Source organism: Calypte anna, chromosome 2 (genome assembly GCF_003957555.1).
Source record: "Calypte anna isolate BGI_N300 chromosome 2, bCalAnn1_v1.p, whole genome shotgun sequence".
Classification (NCBI taxonomy): Eukaryota; Metazoa; Chordata; class Aves; order Apodiformes; family Trochilidae; genus Calypte; species Calypte anna.
In genome coordinates, this window is record NC_044245.1 from 135,964,730 (window position 1) to 135,983,970 (window position 19,241).

Genomic DNA, 19,241 nt, shown 5'->3' on the forward strand with positions numbered 1-19,241 from the left:
AAGCGAAGAACATGCCCAATGGAGACATTAAATACAGAAAGGATATTTATATAGCAATAGGCAGTGATTGCTTTTGCTTGTGTTTAATGTATACAAAGGGGTTTATGACTTGTTTTTGCAATGAATTGTAACTGTGTACTTTGTGAAGTCTCTGCCATAAAAGTATCCTACCAGCTCTCTTCTAGATGATGTTACGAAGCATTTATGATACATTTGATGTTTGAAATTAGATATAAAATTCTTTTTCTTGAAATTCAACTATAGGTATAGTGCACAATACAGTCTATTTCAATTTACTTTACAACCCTTTTTTGACTCTTCTGATATCTATGCATGACAGAGAGAGAGGTAATTAATCTCATGTTATGAGCTGAGAAGTAAAAGCTGTTGATGGCTAAGATATGGTGACTGGGTGGGAGGATGCACAATGCACTACTCTGGGACCAGGGAGTTTGCTGATGATCCTCTTTAACTGTGTTGTTTCTGAACAGATTGTGGTGTCATGACCAGGCTAGAGGATAATTTTGAAGCAGCTGAGAAAATCCCATAAGAAAATTATACCCTGAAAGCTTCTTTTTTTTTTTTTTTTTTTTTTTTTAACATGGGAATATCACCAGAATGTGACCTGCTACTCAGTAATTTCACTTTTTACAGTAAATTAATGAAAACACTGAGTAAGTTTTGTATTTCCACATATACTTCAGCACAGGCAGATGTCACAACTACAAAAATATTCAGGCTGTTCCCTCAGAGGAGGAAAGCTCAGTGTGATAGAAAATTATTGCACGTGACTTTATTGTTTACTGATACCTCAGAGTAATTTCATATTAGTCCTTAGTATCTTCCAGTAACAAATACTTCTTTTGAGACTTACTCTGTACTGATTTTTAATTTAATCTTCCCCTGACTAACACTTTCCTTCAGATCATGTAACTGTTTCTCCTTTTCCATAGGGACAGTGAATTACGATTTCCAACCCATTTTTCGTCTCCTTTGGCTCAGTCACCCTGTTTTGATTTACTTGTTAATCCCAGTGCTACCACTTTCCTATTTCATTCCTATTCCTATCATTTTCCTATTTCATATCAACCAAGGTGTAGGAGCTTCACTTACACTGATCACATATGGCTCAGTAGCCACATACTGGGCACAGGAGGATTAGGGAACAGAAAGTGCTGCTGTCTTTTTGAGATGGGATATTATGGGGTGCATAGAGCTGTCACACCTTAAATTAAGCATATAAAATTTCACCCTTCAATTTAGTGCCAGTTTTTGTTATATTCATGGTATAGCATATCTTGCACAACTTTCTTGCTAGTGATTACACAGCTTAAAATAAAAATTAGAAAGAATAAAATAGATAAAACAGCCAAACAATGTATTTGGTCCATTAAATGTGGTATGATTAATATGTGGTAGGTTCTCATTTGAGAAGAAATCACAAAGAAGTGTTCTCAAGACCAAAAGGATGTTTTAACTACATATGTGTGAATGATTTATGAAAACAATCCAAAAAGGAAATGTTTACATTCTAAGTTCTTTGCTCATAGTGCCACATATCTAATCCCTTTATTTTTATTTTCTTCTCCCAGACTGTAAGAAACTGCTGTATCTATTGTAATAATTTACAGTTCCTGTTCGGTAAATTCAGATGAATCCAAAGTGGTCAGAGAGCTTCATTAACTTCTGTCCTTCTGGAGACTATCAAGGTTATAGGAATATTTCCAGTAAGAATAAAATTATTAATTAGGACAGTATACACCTTTAGTGTGGCCATATCCCTAACAATATTACCACTGAATCCAACCTGCATTTTAAACTATTTCAAGCTTCACTGCCACTGCCTGTACTATCATCATTCTTATTTCAAAGTCCTCCTATACTTCAGAATATGCACTGCAGACAGACTAATAACAGAATTATCAGATGTCTTGATAGCAAATCAGATTTCTTAAACAATCTGTCCCACGCCTCTTTGAATTCAGCTTAGAATTTGATTAGATTTTCAATTTTTTTTAATCAGATTTGATTAGATTTGATCAGATGCCACATGGTTCACAGCAGAATCTCAGTATAGTTGCTGGAAGCAACACATAGTACATACACTGACACTAAGAACTTACAGTCTTTAGTGATTCTCAAATTCACTTAAACAGACATAATGTTTATGTAGAAAACCATCTGCAGTTTACCAACATCTCAAACTACCCTACTTCTTAACACAATATCTCTATCCTTCAGGGTCAAGAAAATCTCTCATTGTCAGATCCTGATCTTCTTATAGGCTCCTGAGTGAAATGAAAAGCAGAACTCGTGTCCCTCTGAAAAATTACAAGCTCGTTATTGTGGTAATAAGGACTTTGGATAATATTCTGGGTTTAGCTTTAGGGTGTGGCAAGGAATTTTACAGCTTATATTAACAGACATTCTTGAAGTCATAGGGAACTTGAATGTTTTTTGACTCTGTATTAGCAAATTAGCAAATTTCACACCTAATATTCACTGTTAGAAAACTATTGAGAGATGAAAAAATAAAAATAATTTATTTAATATAATTAGTTTTTGAAGCTATTTATTTAGAAGTAGGTTGTTTTCCTTGTATGTGAATGTTGGGAGAAACATCAGCTCAGAAACAAGGTCTATATACTTACTAGAGAAATCTGCTCTCTTAGACTTAAAGGTGAAAATATCTACGTATCTGGCTCTTTCTTGATCATGTAACACAGATAGCACTGGATCAAATAGTGTATTAAAAAGAAAAGCTAATAAAATATCATGCAAAGTCTCATTACATCCCAAATCTGCCGATTATTCTGCTTTTTCTACATAGTTCATCACTATAAAATAAACTTTGATTTAGTACACTGTATACCAAGAAAAGGTTCTCTCAAGAAAGCCATCTGAGAAGGAAGATGAAATATGTCATCCAGAGAGTTTTATCTCAAATTTGTGACTTTTTTATATTCTGCCTCTTACTGAACTTTACTAGAAGTCACTTTTTCCAAAAACATATTACAGCCAGAAACTCTCCGTAACTCAAAGGGGAGAAAAAAGTGCTTTAAAAGGACCACAATTCCTGGAGTTGAATCCAAGATTTTCCTGCCTCCTAAATACTTTATTAAGATTTTTTTTTTTTTTTTTCACTAATCCTCGACTTTTGTTTATGCACAATGGATGTCTCAGCAGATGGGCTTGTGAATGCTTCCATCTCAATACAACCTATACACTCATTTCTCAAGCACTAAGCTCAGAGCATTTTATGCAACAGGAAATGTGCACTTCATTATCTTGACACAAAGGAAACTGAATTTTGGACTCCAGCAAATAACAGACTAAACATTGAATACAGATGGAAGATGATACAGATAAAGCCTACTACTTCAGTCGTATTTTAAAAGAAAACATGACTGGAAATCTTACAAAGTATAAGGTAGACATCTAAAAATAAGTCTATGATTGATTATAGGTTGATACAGATTATATTGTTTGGACTGAGCTATACATTTTAAGTTTCCTTTCCAAATGTTATTATCTTCAGTAGAGATTTCAAATGGCAGGCACAGGACTTTTGAATTCAGTCAAAAGTTGGAGTGGTTGCCTGGGTACAAGTCAAAGGTGTGTTCTGTACCTGCTCAAACTACATCTCTCCTGCCTTCCCCTGACATTCTCTAGATCATAATCAGCTTGGATCTGCACTACAGACCTCCAGGTCCCTCTCTAGATGTCAGATTGTGTACAACTTTTTCATTTGTCATGTAATTGCGTTTTCTCTTTCTGGTTGCAAGCAAATACACTGTAGGTTATTGAACTCCATCAGCACTTTGGGAAATCAGGAGGTTGTTTGCACCTTTAATGTTCCAACCAATCAGTATTGCACTGGTTTAAAAACAGCCTCATTTCTAGGGAAGTGCTTTCAGAATAAGAATGTTATAGAGGCTTATGCATAAGTTAGCTTATTCATAATATATATAATTAGAATACAGTAAATGGCTGGAGAGCTGCCTAGCAGAGAGGGATTTGGGGGTGTTGATTGACAGGTGGCTGAGCATAGGCCAGCAGTGTGTCTAGGTGGCGAAGGTGGCCAATGGCCACCAGGAATGGTGTAAAGAGCAGAGCCAGGGAGGTGATCTTACCCCTGTACTTGTCCTTGGTAAGACTTCAACTTGAGTTCTGTGTGCAGTTTTATGAATCGTAGTACAGGAGGGGCACTGAGGTGCTGGAGAGGGTGCAGAGAAGGGCAACTACACTGACCAGGATCTGGAGAATAGGTCTTAGGAGGGGAGGCTGAGGGAGCTGCAGCTGTTCAGCCTGGAGAAAAGGAGGCTGAGGGGAGACCTTACTGCTATCTACAGCTACCTGGAAGGACATTTTTCCATTATTTCTTAATTTGCTTAAACCCTCTGGGCTACTTAAGCCCTCTGTTGCTGGGCCTTAAGGAAACTGTCTCTACTGTCAACTTCATAGAATCATAGAATCATAGAATCATAGAATCATAGAATCATAGAATTAGGCGGGTTGGAAGGGACCTCAGAGATCATCTAGTCCAACCCTTGACCCACCGGAGCAGTTGCTAGACCATGGCACTGAGTGCCACATCCAGTCTTTTTTTAAATGTCTCCAGGGACGGAGAATCTACCACCTCACCGGGCAGTCCATTCCATAGCCTGATCACCCGCTCCGTGAAGAAATTCTTTCTAATATCTAACCTAAACCTCCCCTGGCACAACTTAAGACCATGCCCTCTTGTCTTGTTGAAGGTCGTCTGTGAAAAGAGTCCAGTTCCCACCTCGCTACAGCCTCCTTTCAGGTAGTTGTAGACAGCAATGAGGTCTCCCCTGAGCCTCCTCTTCTTCAGGCTGAACAGCCCCAGCTCTCTCAGCCTCTCCTCATAGGGCCTGTGCTCGAGTCCCTTCACCAGCCTGGTTGCCCTCCTTTGGACCTGTTCCAGGACCTCTACATCCTTCTTAAACTGAGGGGCCCAGAACTGGACACAGTACTCGAGGTGTGGCCTAACCAGTGCTGAGTACAGGGGAAGAATCACCTCCCTGGACCTGCTGGTGACGCTGTTTTTGATACAGGCCAGGATGCCATTGGCCTTCTTGGCCACCTGGGCACACTGCTGGCTCATGTTCAGTTTCTTGTCAATGCAGACTCCCAGGTCCCTTTCTGCCTGGCTGCTCTCCAGCCACTCTGTCCCCAGCCTGTAGCGCTGCATGGGGTTGTTGTGGCCAAAGTGCAGGACCCGGCACTTGGCCTTGTTGAACCTCATCCCGTTGGAATCGGCCCAGCTCTCCAGTCTGTCCAGGTCCCTCTGCAGAGCCCTCCTGCCTTCGAGTTGGTCCACACTTCCTCCCAGCTTGGTGTCATCTGCGAATTTGCTGATGAAACTTCATGAAATTGCCTTTGCCACCAGACTTTCTGACATCCTGTGACCCTAAGCCAGTTTATTTTTTGTTTTTGTCTCCTCCAGTGTTTTTCCTGCCCACTTTATTTAAGAGCAATGGGGGATGCCAAGGTCACAGCAAACAGCCCAGTGTCATGCCTGGTGCCAGCCATGAGGTAACCAGCTTAAGTATGTTACCTGAATTCAACCCCACTCCACCAGTATGGAGCTTCAGAGTCCATAAAGCTCCAGGTTTCAAATACCAATCATCAATGCTAATGGTGTTTTCAATACACTTTGAGGAATTACCATCAACTAGGTTGTTCCTTTCTGCTTGCCTAGTCAATGAAATGCAAATAATATCTAATTCAACTACAATACTAATCCATAAAAGTCATAGGTAAGGAATACATCAGGATGCAAATTATCTGTGTATTCTCTGGGAAAAAAAAAAAATATCAATAAAACCTAGAGAAAATCTACATACTAACCTGCAGTTTTACACTTTCTACTTTTGAGAAGCATGAGAACATTTAACTTTGATTACTGGAAAAACACATGAAGAGATTCACTGAATAAAATCCTTGCTCTTTACGTTTTCATTTAAGAAGTCTACTAACAGGTTAGCATCTGTTGTTAACAACTTAAGCTCCCTATAATCTTAAAATTACTTTGAAAATACACCATTTTTTTTCTTAAATAAGAGTGTAATGGGTCATTACATAAAAAATAAGAGCTGTATTAAATAAAGTTTATGAGGTATTTTCCCTTTATTTTTTCTAAACTTTAGTACATTTAGGGAACATAAAATGTCCCAGATTTCTGAGCTTTTGTCACAATAATGTTGCTTGCTGCAAAAGTAAAAAAATTATGTAATATTTACACAAATTATGTGCAAATGTTATGCATACCCTGTGACTGCAAGATGAATTATTGAAGAATATTTTAACAAATATTTATCATTAAATGTTAATCTTGTTGTTTCTAAAAAACAAATAAATTTGAATCTAAGTCCATTACAGCAGTAGTACTTTTAGAGACAGACTTTAATACCCATATGGCTGTAAAGCAAATATTGGAATTCTGAAAAGAAATTAAGTAATAATTAAGTAATGATTAATATTAATAATTAGATTTTATAATTAATAATATTAATAGTAATAAAGGTCTGGTGAAACTGCAAAGGAGCTGTATTATATCTCCCATATGCTGCACATACTGGCCTTTTACTAATAATGGATATCTTACAAGCATTGCTTTCTGCTTTGAAGTGTAAATTTATTGTGAAATGCAGTTGCTTTGTATTATATTGATTACCAACAGTCATTCTAACATCAGGTGTCAGAGAATCACATCAGAGGTAAATTTAATCTGAATTGTAATGTACATCATAAAATAAAACAGTTTATTACACTTGGAGCATTTTATATCTATATAACTTTCATAAATATTTACAAAAGCAGAGTACCTAGAGACTAGAGTTTTAACCTGCTGAGTGTAATAGAAGGCTTTCCAAAGATGAAACAACTGAAACAAAACCAGAAAGAAATTAGGCAAAAATGGTCGATATAAAAATGACAAAATTATTGCGTACACATTCAGGCAGTGTAGTAGATTTCCTATCACTTTTTCCAGAGAGTCAAAGTAGGATCTGGGAAAAGATGTCTGTGGTTTTGACTTCCCTGCACAAAATAATGGACAACATGAGATGATCTGAGAAAGATGAGAGAATATGGCCTAAATTTTAATATTTTGTTCCATTTTTTCCTGAGACTTTGATTCAAAGTAATTTACTTGACACAGGAGGAAAGTTATATTTTCTTGTTTTGAAGGTTCATTTAGACAAAGGCCTCTGAAAAACAACAAAAAAACCCAAAAATAATTAAAAAATCATAAGCAAACAAAATAAAAACCATTAAAAAATAAGATTACTTAAAAATAGACAAGATGCAAAGTATGGTACATAAATAGTTATTGAATATACTTATTGCTTCAAGGCACTATTAACTCATGAAACTGTAAAATCTCTCAGAGAGATAGACCTTTCAGTAGCAGGCTTAGTTTTCTCACCTTTTTTTCTCCTTTTCCCAATTCTCTCACAGCTCACGATGCACAGAGATGGTTTGATTAGATAATCTAGAGGTAATTAAAACTTATTTGCAGTCCCTACATTAATGCTCTCCATCTCTCAAAGAGCTTTATCCTCCCCTTCTCCAAATGTAATATCTAAAATTCCTATAGTTTCATTCTGTAGTTCAGTGAATTAATTAAGTACTCTGAGCTCATGACTTTCCAATGAAAAGGTTTTTTCAGGGCTTCTCTAGACAAAAAGAGTTTATAATCTATATCACTTCAGCTGGAAAGAGCATTGAACTTCGTGCTTTCTACACAGTGGCCCAGTTTTCACAGGAGACCTGAGGATGTCTCCTTTCCTGCAAATAATAATAATTTAAAAAAAAAAAATCTTTCATTTTTTCATACTAATATGGGTGAACAAAGCTAGAGTTATTTCAGAGACAGAAAAGACATAAAGCTTTCATTAGAGTTCTGAAATAATTTTAACCATTCACTATTTAACAGAAGAGAACAAAGAATAGATATAAAGGATGATGACACTTTTGCTGATTGTATCTGTTTTTAAAACAGGATCTAAAACTGCATTTAGGATGAAACACATCAATGTGTAGAAGGTATGCTCTAAAAGCCTCTATTCAAATCAATAATAGAGCTCAGTAATGAATATAGTTGATGGATATGATTTGACACTTTTATAGTTTTGGACACAGGTCTAGTTCAGAATTTTAGAATCAGAAGTGGGTGTTGAGAGATAGTAGAGCTCCTGTTTCAGCAAGCTCAATGGTTTCTATGAGTAATAGTTTTTGAGAGGGGTACTTAAAAATTTCTAAACATATTTCAAACCACAAAATCTTTTTCTGGTCCCATGAAAACCTGACTTTTTTAATGAAAAAGAATTTTCAGAAATAAGCTCTGTACATGCCCTTTTCCTAGCACAGTCATTTATATATTTGTACTGCAGTCTTGATGCCAAATGCAAAGTCACAGTAAGGCAGTAACATTGGCAAGGAAGGGCAGTGCTTTCTGATGGTTAATTACAATATTGCTGATGTATCGTTTTTTCCATCACCCTATACTGGAATGAAGGATCATTTTATGAAATCTAATCCTGGAATATCCTGGCAGGATCTCCTCTCTTAAGCTACACTGCCCTGACTTTATCTTATTTGGCTGTTTGGTGGTTGGTGGTTTTTTTGTTTTTTTTTTTTTTGTTAATTGGGGTTTTTTTTTATTTTGTTTTTGTTTGTTTGTTTTTAATTAATACTATTCAGAGAACTTTTTAACTCATTCAGAACTGAGATCTGCTTTAAATATTGCAAAATATTCTTGCTGAATCAAAATTATCTGGCCTGTTTGATTCAATCAATTAAGATTATTAAGAGCATCATAACTCTGTACACAAAGAGACAACACTCATAAATCAGTAGACATTTTAAATTAATTTCCACAGGTAGTACCTTGCCAGTAGCACATATAATCACTTTTTTGTTGTACAGAGAAGAATATCAGAAAGTTGATGCTGGCATTAATGAGAGAAAGAAAAAACATGTATACTCAGTAAAATGGCTAGAATGCTTGTACTTATTCCAAAGCTGTATTTCACTTGTGAACCACACCTTTCTGGGTCTTCATTTTCTACCTATAGTCATCCGTCACAAGGCAACATTAGAAAAACCCAGATCTACATGTAGTTTACTTCATAATAGTAGCAGGCAGAACACATGAAGCTGGAAAAGACAGGCATAAGTCAAAAGTGAAGATATTGTTGCTAAAGGAAGAAAGATAAATAAAACTGAACAAGCTCAGTTTTATGGTCAGCTGAAATAAGCTATATTCTTTAAATCCTTTTACCAAAATATCAGCCAACATAGTATATGGATGTTCCATGTGTGGTCGTGGCTGTGTGGCCTTGCCATTCAAAGCAGGATTCTGCTCTGCTTTTCACTGCATAACACAAATCCTTTTGAAATAAATTTACAGATTTCTGTCAGCTTTATTATTGAATGGTCACGTGGAATCTTGACGCATGGGAAACAAACTCTAAAAGGTTCATAAAACTAAGATGTAAAAATCCAGCTTGAATAAAGAAAATTAATTAATTAAAATTAAGAGTTTATTTCAATGAGGTGGGGAAAAAAATCGTGCTATCTAGTTATTTCTGATTTTATGAATCTTGCCAAGGAAAACTCTAAAAGATAATCTCTGGTTGGAGGCAGAACTTAAATAAGGGCTCCCCTGAGCCTCCTTTTCTCCAGACTAAACAACTCCAGTTCCCTCAGACGCTTCTCATAAGACTTGTGCTCTAGCCCCTGCACCAGCTTTGTTGTCCTTTTGAAATGGTCCAAGGCTCTGGCACTTTGGTCACAACAACCTCATGCAATGCTACAGGCCCAGACCTGAACATAGTGCAGCCTCACCAGTGTCAAGTACAGGACAATCACTTCCCCAGTCCTGCTGGCCACACTATTTCTGTTACAGGGTGCTATTGGTCTCCTTGTTCACTTGGGCTCACTGCTGGCTTATATTCACCTGGTACTTGACCAACACCCCGAGGCTTTTTTCCACTGGGCAGCTTTCCAGCCTCTCTTTCCAAAGCCTGTAACATTGCATGAGGTTGTTGTGACCAAAGTGCAGGAACGACACTTGGCCTTTTTGAACCTCATACAATTGGACTTGGCCCATCCAGAGTCTCCCTAACCTCAAGCAGATCAACACTCCTCTCCAGCCTGGTGGTACATGCAATTTTGGTGCAGTAATGCACCTTAGGCTCTCTGATTGTCTCTGATGTTTGCTATGACCCTTAATATATACAGGATTAAAAAAAAATAAAAATGGAATAACTTATACTGAAAGTCATCTCAGAGTGATGTCCAAAGTCCAGCTCAGGGTTTACGGTAACTTTGACAGAATATGACCATGAATGGGTGCTCTGCAACCTCTACGGGTAAATTTATTAACCTTTTAGATGCAAACTATTGTTTTGAGAATTTAAAAAAATTTTAGAAGTGACAATGAATATTTGTCTTAACTTGTTATCTTGCTGGCAGTTCCTATTTCCGTGTCTTTTCCAACCTTAAAGTGAGACAAATGTTTCATTTGCAGGAAATGAGACACGCATATATGTTATATATATTCATATGCACCTTTTCCAGTTACCATTCAGTAAAGTGACTGTGCATGTGCTTTTTTTTTCACTTTCTTTAAAGTGCCTTACACTTGTGCTGTGTTGAACTGAAATTGATTAAAGAAGTGCTTTTATGTTTTAAGAAGAAGCTGATAGAAAAGGTTAGACCACAGACATGAACTCTGGTACCAGAAGGAGATTATTTGGATTAATGGAATGTTTTCATTAAAAGTAAGAAAAAGCTTTGCAAAATGGTGATTAGAGGTTACCAAATAATGGTAATACTTTTACAATCACTCTTTTTTCACCTTGGTGATGTACATATAAGCACTAACCAATGCAATGTCTTGGAGAAGTTGGTCCATATTTTTGCTTATCAGAATTATATATTGCAGCTAACTGAAAGCTGACCTGAAGTAGAAATGTAGCACTTAGAATTATTATTTTATCATTGATCACAATTATTATGACTATTTTGCCTAACTGTAAATAACAAACGTTGTGATTTTTTTTTCAAAATAAAATTTGTTATTAGTAAGAATTTCTTTACAGAGAGAGTGATCTGGCATTGGAATGGGCTGCCCAGGGAAGTAGTGGATTCTCCAGCCCTGGAGATATTTAAAAAGAGACTGGATGTGGCACTCAGTGCCATAGTCCAGCAACCGCAACGGTGGTTCAAGGGTTGGACTCGATGATCTCTGAGGTCCCTTCCAACCCAGCCAGTTCTATGATTCTATGATTCTATAATTCTATGATTAAACTCCACATTTTTACACAGCTGCATGGTTCTCGTTAAATTGCAGATGAGAGAAAGATAGTTTTTCTTACCTTAAAATAGTTGGTTAGAATATACAGTAATTTTTTCTTTACTTAAGCAGAACTTGGACATCCTCCTAAAAAAGACATTGCAAGTTTAGAATGACAAAAATTATTGACACGTGCAACTAGCGTTCAGGAAAAACTTCTGTATGAGAAATCATTGTGAAAACCAGAGGTGGTATTTTCAGAACTGTAAGGTCATACTTGTGTAAGCAATCGTTGCCCTTAAAAGTTATTAAATATTTATATTACAAGCACAGAAACTCTGAAACAAATCCCTAGGCAGATGATTCCAGAACTTTTTTTTTCTTATGTTTTAGAAATCTGCACAATATGTTGCAGATACTTGTACCTCATTCCTGCCTTCTCTAGTATCCTAGCTGTTGAAAACCTGGTACTCCATAAAGATAAATTGAGGAACTGCATGCAGATCTTCTGAAATAATAAATTTACTGTTAAATTGTAACCCAAAATAACCATCATCTCTGACTCCTTTTTAGATGGAAAATGTTAGTATTCTTCCTAAAAAATAAATGTAAATACTCCAAGGCATGAAAGACTCCCAGGTTGTGAATATACATCTGACAAAATTAAAAAAACCTGTTTCTAAAATGGACGTAAGTTTTAGTATTGAGTCAAAAAATGCATCCATTAGCTGCAAAAGTCTCAAGGAAAGCAAGATTTAAAATACTGATGCAGTGTTTCCTAGATGGGTGATGGACAGGAAGGACTTTGTTACCTACATTAATTTTAACTCTCTTTTTACACTCATTTGGTATTGTAGAACTTCTTACCTTACCACTAGAAAGATTTTACTCCCTGATAAAAACATGGAGAAAGACCTCTTGAAGGACATTTCGGACCCTGAAAGAGGTAGAAAATTATTTGGAGCAATATGTGTCTGAAGACATTAAAATGGCAACAGCATTCTGGGCAGGATTACCAGTAGCATAGTCAGTACAAGCAATTGCTCCATTTTTCAGACCACATTCAAAATTTCAAATCCAGTTTTGGGGCCCTGACAACAGGAAGATGTTGAAAAACTGGGGCAGATATTGAACAGAGGGCTACAGAAATAGTTGGAGCTGGAGCACTTTTACCCTCTGAGAAGCAGCTGAGGGAGCTGAGCTTGTTCATCCTGGAAAAGGATCACTGAAGCTCCCAGCAGGAGTTCCCCAGTGCCTGTAAGGTGTTTACTGAGAAGGTGAAGCTAGATTCTTTACTAAGGTGTACAGCAAAAGAATGAGATGATGGTCATAAATTGGGAGAGGTTCTGAATTAATATAAGAACAAAAATTATGAGAGTAATAACTGAAAGCATATGCCCTAGAGGCTCTGGGTTCTCTGTCTTCGGAGGGTTCCATATAAATCTATATAAAAAAATCTTGAAACATCTAGCTTGAATTCAGTGTTGACCCTGCTTAAAGCATGACTTTGGATGAGACATTCCAAAATCCTTTCCAACTTGAGTGATCCAGCAATTCAATAACTTTAATAGTAGCAGGCAGTAGAAGAGTCCAGAAACTATTAGATTAAATATTTAGGGGCCTCACAGCTTCTAAGGAGTCATACAGTGCACATGGATAGCCCAGTGATGTTCAAGTTTTGGCTTCCTTCTCCAAGAGAAAGATGTTCCTCTAGCAAAGAGCATTCAATTAATCCCATGATAGGATTTGACGTTTTCCCAGCTAAGTCAGAATGCAAAGCATGTCCATTTTGAGTGTCATTTGTTGCAGAGCTAGTGCATTAAAGCTGCCTGTCCTGCTGTACTCTTAAATCTCATTGTTGTGTTTTTTCTAAAAATATGCCAAATTGATAAAAATCTGACTTTTCAGCACAGCTGTTCCAATTGGATCATTGCTGCAACCACATTAGGAAACAAAGAGAAGTAAAATGGCTGGAAAATGTTTTCTTTCCTTCTTAATATCCAGATTGTTGGTGTGAAGGTCTCTAGTCTTTGTCTTGGCTTCCACTTGCAAACTGGGCATTGACATCTGCTAATCGCTAGCTTCTAAGGGAATTGAGTTTAAAACATATGGTACATACAGTGCCAAATTCACTATGTGTCACAAAGGCGAGATTGTTTTCTTCCTCCTGTTTTGTATTTACAGCTAAAGCAAATTGGAAAGAAATGGGTGACTATCATGAACTGGAGCATAAGAAAAACAATAGATATAATAAAAAAAACAATCCACTAATGGATCCAGTTGCAAAAAAATGCTTTAGCAGCTGTTGTCTCATAGCATGTCCATAAGACTTTTAATACACAACTTTGGACTGTATATGGAGTAAGAAAGCTATAAAAAACAAACTTTATTAAAACTGTACTACATCCAGAACACTTCAGCCAAAGGCACACAGAAAGTACACCAGGGGTGGCTTGAATGTGAGTATCCTGGAGATACTCATGGTGTACTGAAAAATTGTACATCAGGGTGCAATGGAGTCCTGAGGAGTTACATGAAAGATAAACTGAAAAGGATCCTTTACCTGCCAAGACCTAAGTTCAGCTTCCTGAGTTTTTTCTTCCAACAGCACAGCTGATGGTATCATTAGACCCCAAGGTAGAGCAGTGTGATTTTTCCTAGAGTCTGGCCTCACTGTGGGAGAATGAGGGAAAGAGGCAGAAACTCCTGACTCCTAGTCACTGCATTCTGCCCTTTGTGAATTCAGATTTTGTTCCTGCTTCTGTCTTTAAATCAGAGGAAAAGGCAAGAGCTTAACCCACAGAGGTGCACATATGGTTAGTTAAAAATGGGGCAAAAGCAAAGTAGCTTTGTGAATGCCAAAAATATGATTATACTGCCCCCCTGATGAGTGTTAATCTGAAGTCACTGGAGTCTCTGGCGTCAAACTTTTTTAAGCAATAGAAGGACCAAACAGTTGTTACTGGCTTTAGTATCTCGGAGGTTACAGACAGCTGCAATGGAGGCGTTTGCTTACTGCAATTTTTATTTTTACTCATTCTAATATATTTTTCACCAGTGTGTTGTGCCAAATGGAACAGAGTCCCTCAATGTTCTTTCAGTCTAAAGCTAGTGCACTGCAAAAGGAGATTTTTGAAGATAGCGTACCCACGTCTTTATCTTCCTGAGTCCTCCTCCTTACTCAAGTCAGCCAACACTGCTTCTCATGTGGTTAAACAAAGGTTGTGTTTGCCAAGGAATTGGCTCTGTGAGCATAGAGAGTAGAATAAATCCCATCTAGCTAGAAGGCTAATTTAGACACTACCAAAATTTTGGGCACCTTCCTCCAGTGAGAGACAGTGCCATCAAGCCAGTGCAATCCAACATCAACACAAAAAAAAATTCTGTACAAAGTACAGAAAGTAAAACTCCACTATGAGCAGGAAAATGTGTATTACTGAGCTTTCCTTTCTCCACTGACATATTGAGAATATAGACACACAACAGGGAAAACTTCTTGTTCCATTTTTCTGTCAGTTACTCATCCACTCCAAAGTATGGCAGAATGATGAGGCACTTCGATTTGCTTTGAAACTCTTAAGAAACAGGTTAAACTGCCTTTCCCTTCCCCAGGGCCAGAATAATTAGCAGAATAAGAAAAGTAGATTCATATAGCTGTTTCTAGAAAAAAATTAGGTTTTGTGTTGCCTGTTTCTTAAACTCTAGATAAATGTTTTATCAGACCATTGGACAGAGTTAAGTACTCTTTACAAAGACAGCACACTCATCAATTGAATTTACTCCAGAATGTGAAGCTTTGCCAATGGTTAGGAGTCTCTTTTAAATAACAAACTCATGTGCCTGTTTTTATTAGGGCATTCCCTTCTGCCCCAGCTATATTTTTCATGCTGAAGAGGTGGTACAGCAGGTGAACAGGATAGAAACCTCAGTGTGAGGGCACCAATAGGCTTTTCTGGCCCTGACCAGCCTATCCTGAGACCCCCATTCATCCACTGGCCACAGGCCAAGGAACTGCATGTCAGCTCAGTTCAAGGATAGCAGCCCTGGCCTGGGTTGTCACCAGTGTGCCCATCTTAATCCTCATTTCTCATTTGGTTTCCTGGGTGAACCTTGGAGCTGTGTAATATGTCCCTGATATCATGACCAGATGGACTTCAGACTACACTGTATCTTGCCCATACAGCCTGTCCCTGGCCCCATCTATTTTTGACCCCAGATGGGCTTATAGAGGGGTTCAGGATCTGCTGCTGTCAGAGCCTGTCAGTGAACCTTGTTACAAGTTCCTGTTTCACTCCCCTCCATATTCAGCCCCCATATTACTTTGCCCTCACATATTACTAGTGAGGCACAGACTATGTCAGGTCACGGGTCAAGTTCTGCCTTGTCCCCATAATGGTGCATCCACTCCCTGACACACCATGACACTCAATATGGAATGAAATCTTTCTTTTCTAAATGCAATTCCATATCCCGACTTTAATTTAAACAAATTTTAGAATAATGTTAGGTTGAGAAGACTTGTTTATTTCCCTCAATTGTCACTTTTTTTCTGTCATTATAGCTTATTCAGTTTAGGTTCTTTCTTGGTTAATGAGCTATTTCAGAGAAGAAAAGTGGTTCTGCTCAGGCAAAAGCTTGATATAATACTGTAACTATGATGTTGTTTTATATTGGTTTCTATTTTTGTCTCTCAAAAGGAAGAGGAAAAAAAAAAGATAGTGAAGTCATCACTTCCAGTGTTTCAGTTCATCAGCACTGCATACATCACTGCCATCATTTAACCCTGATTTAGAATCATGAGGCTTCCCTTTACAAGAATGCCCTCAGATCTGATCCTATGCTATGGCCAGGCACGTTTTATCTCTTAAATAAATCTATCCTCTATAGACAGTTAAAAAGAAACTACAAGGAATGGAAGAGAGGACAGCTAGAATGGGGGGCATATAAGGAATCTGTCCAATCAGCAAGAGATCTAGTTAGAAAAGCCAAAGCTCAGTTAGAACTAAATCTAGCCAGGGAGATCAAGGGGAAAATAAAAAATTTCTATAGGTATATTAACAGCAAAAGGATGACTAGGGAAGGTATGGGTCCTCTCAGAAAGGAAACAGGTGAACTAGGGACAAGTGACATGGAAAAGGCTGAGGTTCTCAATGACTTCTTTACTTCAGTCTTCACTGTCAAGAGCTCCAGCCACACTCCTGAAGTCACAGATGACACTAGCAAAGGTTGGAAGGAAGATTGTAATTGTAACTGCCAATTGTAAGTGAAGATCAGGTTTGTGACCAACTAAAGAACCTGAAAGTGTACAAGTCCATGGGATCTGATGGGATACCCCCACGGGTACTGAGGGAACTGACAGATGTGGTTTCTAAACTGCTGTCTATTATATTCCAAAAGTCATGGCAGTCAGGTGAAGTCCCCAGTGACTAGAAAAGGGGAAACATAATCTCCATTTTCAAAAAGGGAAAAAAGGAAGATCCAGAGAACTACAGGCCAGTCAGTCTCACCTCTGTGCTCAATAAGATCGTGGAGCAGATCCTCCTCGAGGCACTGCTGGAGCAGAAGAATAGTAAAGAGGTGACTGGGCATAATCAACAAGGCTTCAGCAAGGGCAAATCATGGATGACAAACCTTGTGGCCTTCTATGAAGAGGTCACAACATCAATAGACAAGGGAAGAGCAAGAGACATCACTTACCTGATGTACCTGAGCAAAGCCTTCGACACTGTCCTGCACAACATGCTGGTCTCTAAACATAGTAAAACATGGGTTTGATGGATGGACCACTTGGTGTATTAAGAACTGGTTTGATGGCTGTACCCAAAGAGTGGCTGTCAATGGGTCCATGTCCAAATGGAGGCCAGTGACCAGTGAAGTCCCACAGGGATCAGGTTTTGGACCAGTCCTGTTCAAGATCTTTGTCAGTGACATGGATGGTGGTATTGAATGCACCCTCAGCAAATCTGCTGATGACACCAAGATGTGTGGTGCAGCTGGAGGGAAGGGATGCCATCCAGAGGGACCTTGAAGGATGGAGAGGTGGGTTCATGCCAGTCTCAAAGTTCAACAAGACCAAGTGCAAGGTCCTGAATCTGCTTCCAGGCAATCCCATGCACAGATATAGGCTGGGCAGTGACTGGCTTGAGAGAAGCCCTGAGGAAAAGGACTTGGGAATGCTGGTGGATGAGAAGCTCAACATGAGCTTTCAGTGTACACTTGCAGCCTAGAAAGCCAACTGGATCCTTGGCTACATCAAGAGAAGCATGGCCAGCAGGTCAAAGTAAGTGATGCTACCCCTCTATTCTGCTTTCATGCAACCCCCACCCAGAGTACTGCACCCAGTTCTGGAGCCCCCAATTACAAGAAAGACATAGATGTGCTGGAGCTTGTCCAGAGAAGGGCCACGAGGATGATCAGAGGGCTGAAGCACCTGTCCTATGAAGACAAACTGAGAGAGAATTGAGGTTATTCAGTCTGGAGAGGAGAATGCTCTGAGGAGATCTTTTTGTAGCCTTCCAATATCTGAATGTATGAATCAATGTAGATTATCATGTACCAAAAAAATATCCACTGGAAAGCAAGTATTGAGCAATCATTTTTCCAGTGAGTAGAGAAAACATTAATGGCAATAAAATACTGAGTTTGATATTGTTAATTCTGCTACTGGTAAAAGTAAACTTTGGAAAACCATGGCATTACTTTAATTACATGCTTATTGTCTTTGAGATTTCACATCACCCAAAATACCCTCTCATTTTACCAACATTCCACCAAAAAAGAAAAAGGAAAAAAATCACAGTTAAGTCAGGGTTCTTTATACATTTTTATTCTCAAATTTTACATACAGTGAAAATATTTTTATTGTCTCTATTTCCCGTGTTTAAGAAAACAAATAACTAAAGCATGAAAAATATTTAATCTTTTTGCATGTACCTTGGAGATATAACTCATTAAGTGTTGGGTAAATTTAGTCCAATCCATTTGTAAAAGAATTGACATATTAAGAAATTAAGCCTGGTAATGTTATGATTTATGGAAAAATCCTCTAAAATTTAATTAACAAAATAGATATTTTCTCCAGATTTTAACCATTTAATCAATGAGTACAGTATTATCCCAATTATCAAGGTCTCTAAGATATATGAAAAGTTGATCAGCTATAATTCTTTGTGAAAGTCTATGACCTTTTAAAACATTCTGAGATGCAGAATAGTGTTTCTGTTAGCAACAGAACAAGAACAGAGCAAGAATATATCCTGCCACTTCATTAAAATTCCATATAACCTACTGCTGCATTCATTCTATTGAATTTTGTAAGACTTCTTCAGAAAGGTTGCATCATATCTTGTTAGGATCCACTGCCTGATTAAAACCAGTCTGATGTTATTATTTGTTCAGGTAGGCCTGTTCAAGCTGAACTGATGGTCAATACTGGTATGATAATTTAGGGTAAATATTAAATATTATTCATTTCAACTTTGAAATTCAATTTTATCTGATGTACCAATTCTGCAGTTAATTTCATCTTTGAAATTTTTTTTTTGCAAGTAATATGAATGAATGGGATGGCTGGAAGAAATGCATACTTTGCATTACAAAACAAAGTATTATGCATCACCTAAAGTATTTCTCTCCATAGACAGGGAGGCCTATGTTGTTTATGCATTTCTCTCCATTGCTCCCAGTGGAGAGAACAAAGCTTTGTGTTTATTATAATAAACTTCTAAAAGGAAAAATGTGTGTCGGTATTGACAAACAATAAACAGAATTTTTTTGCAGGCTATATACATAAGCCAGTATTTTTGTTCTAAAAAAAATATAAAGGCTTTTAAAAAAAAAATCCTTTCCTTTTATACAGCATTAATTACTACACTTAGCATTAGTCTGGCTGAACAAATCAGATCTAATGGCT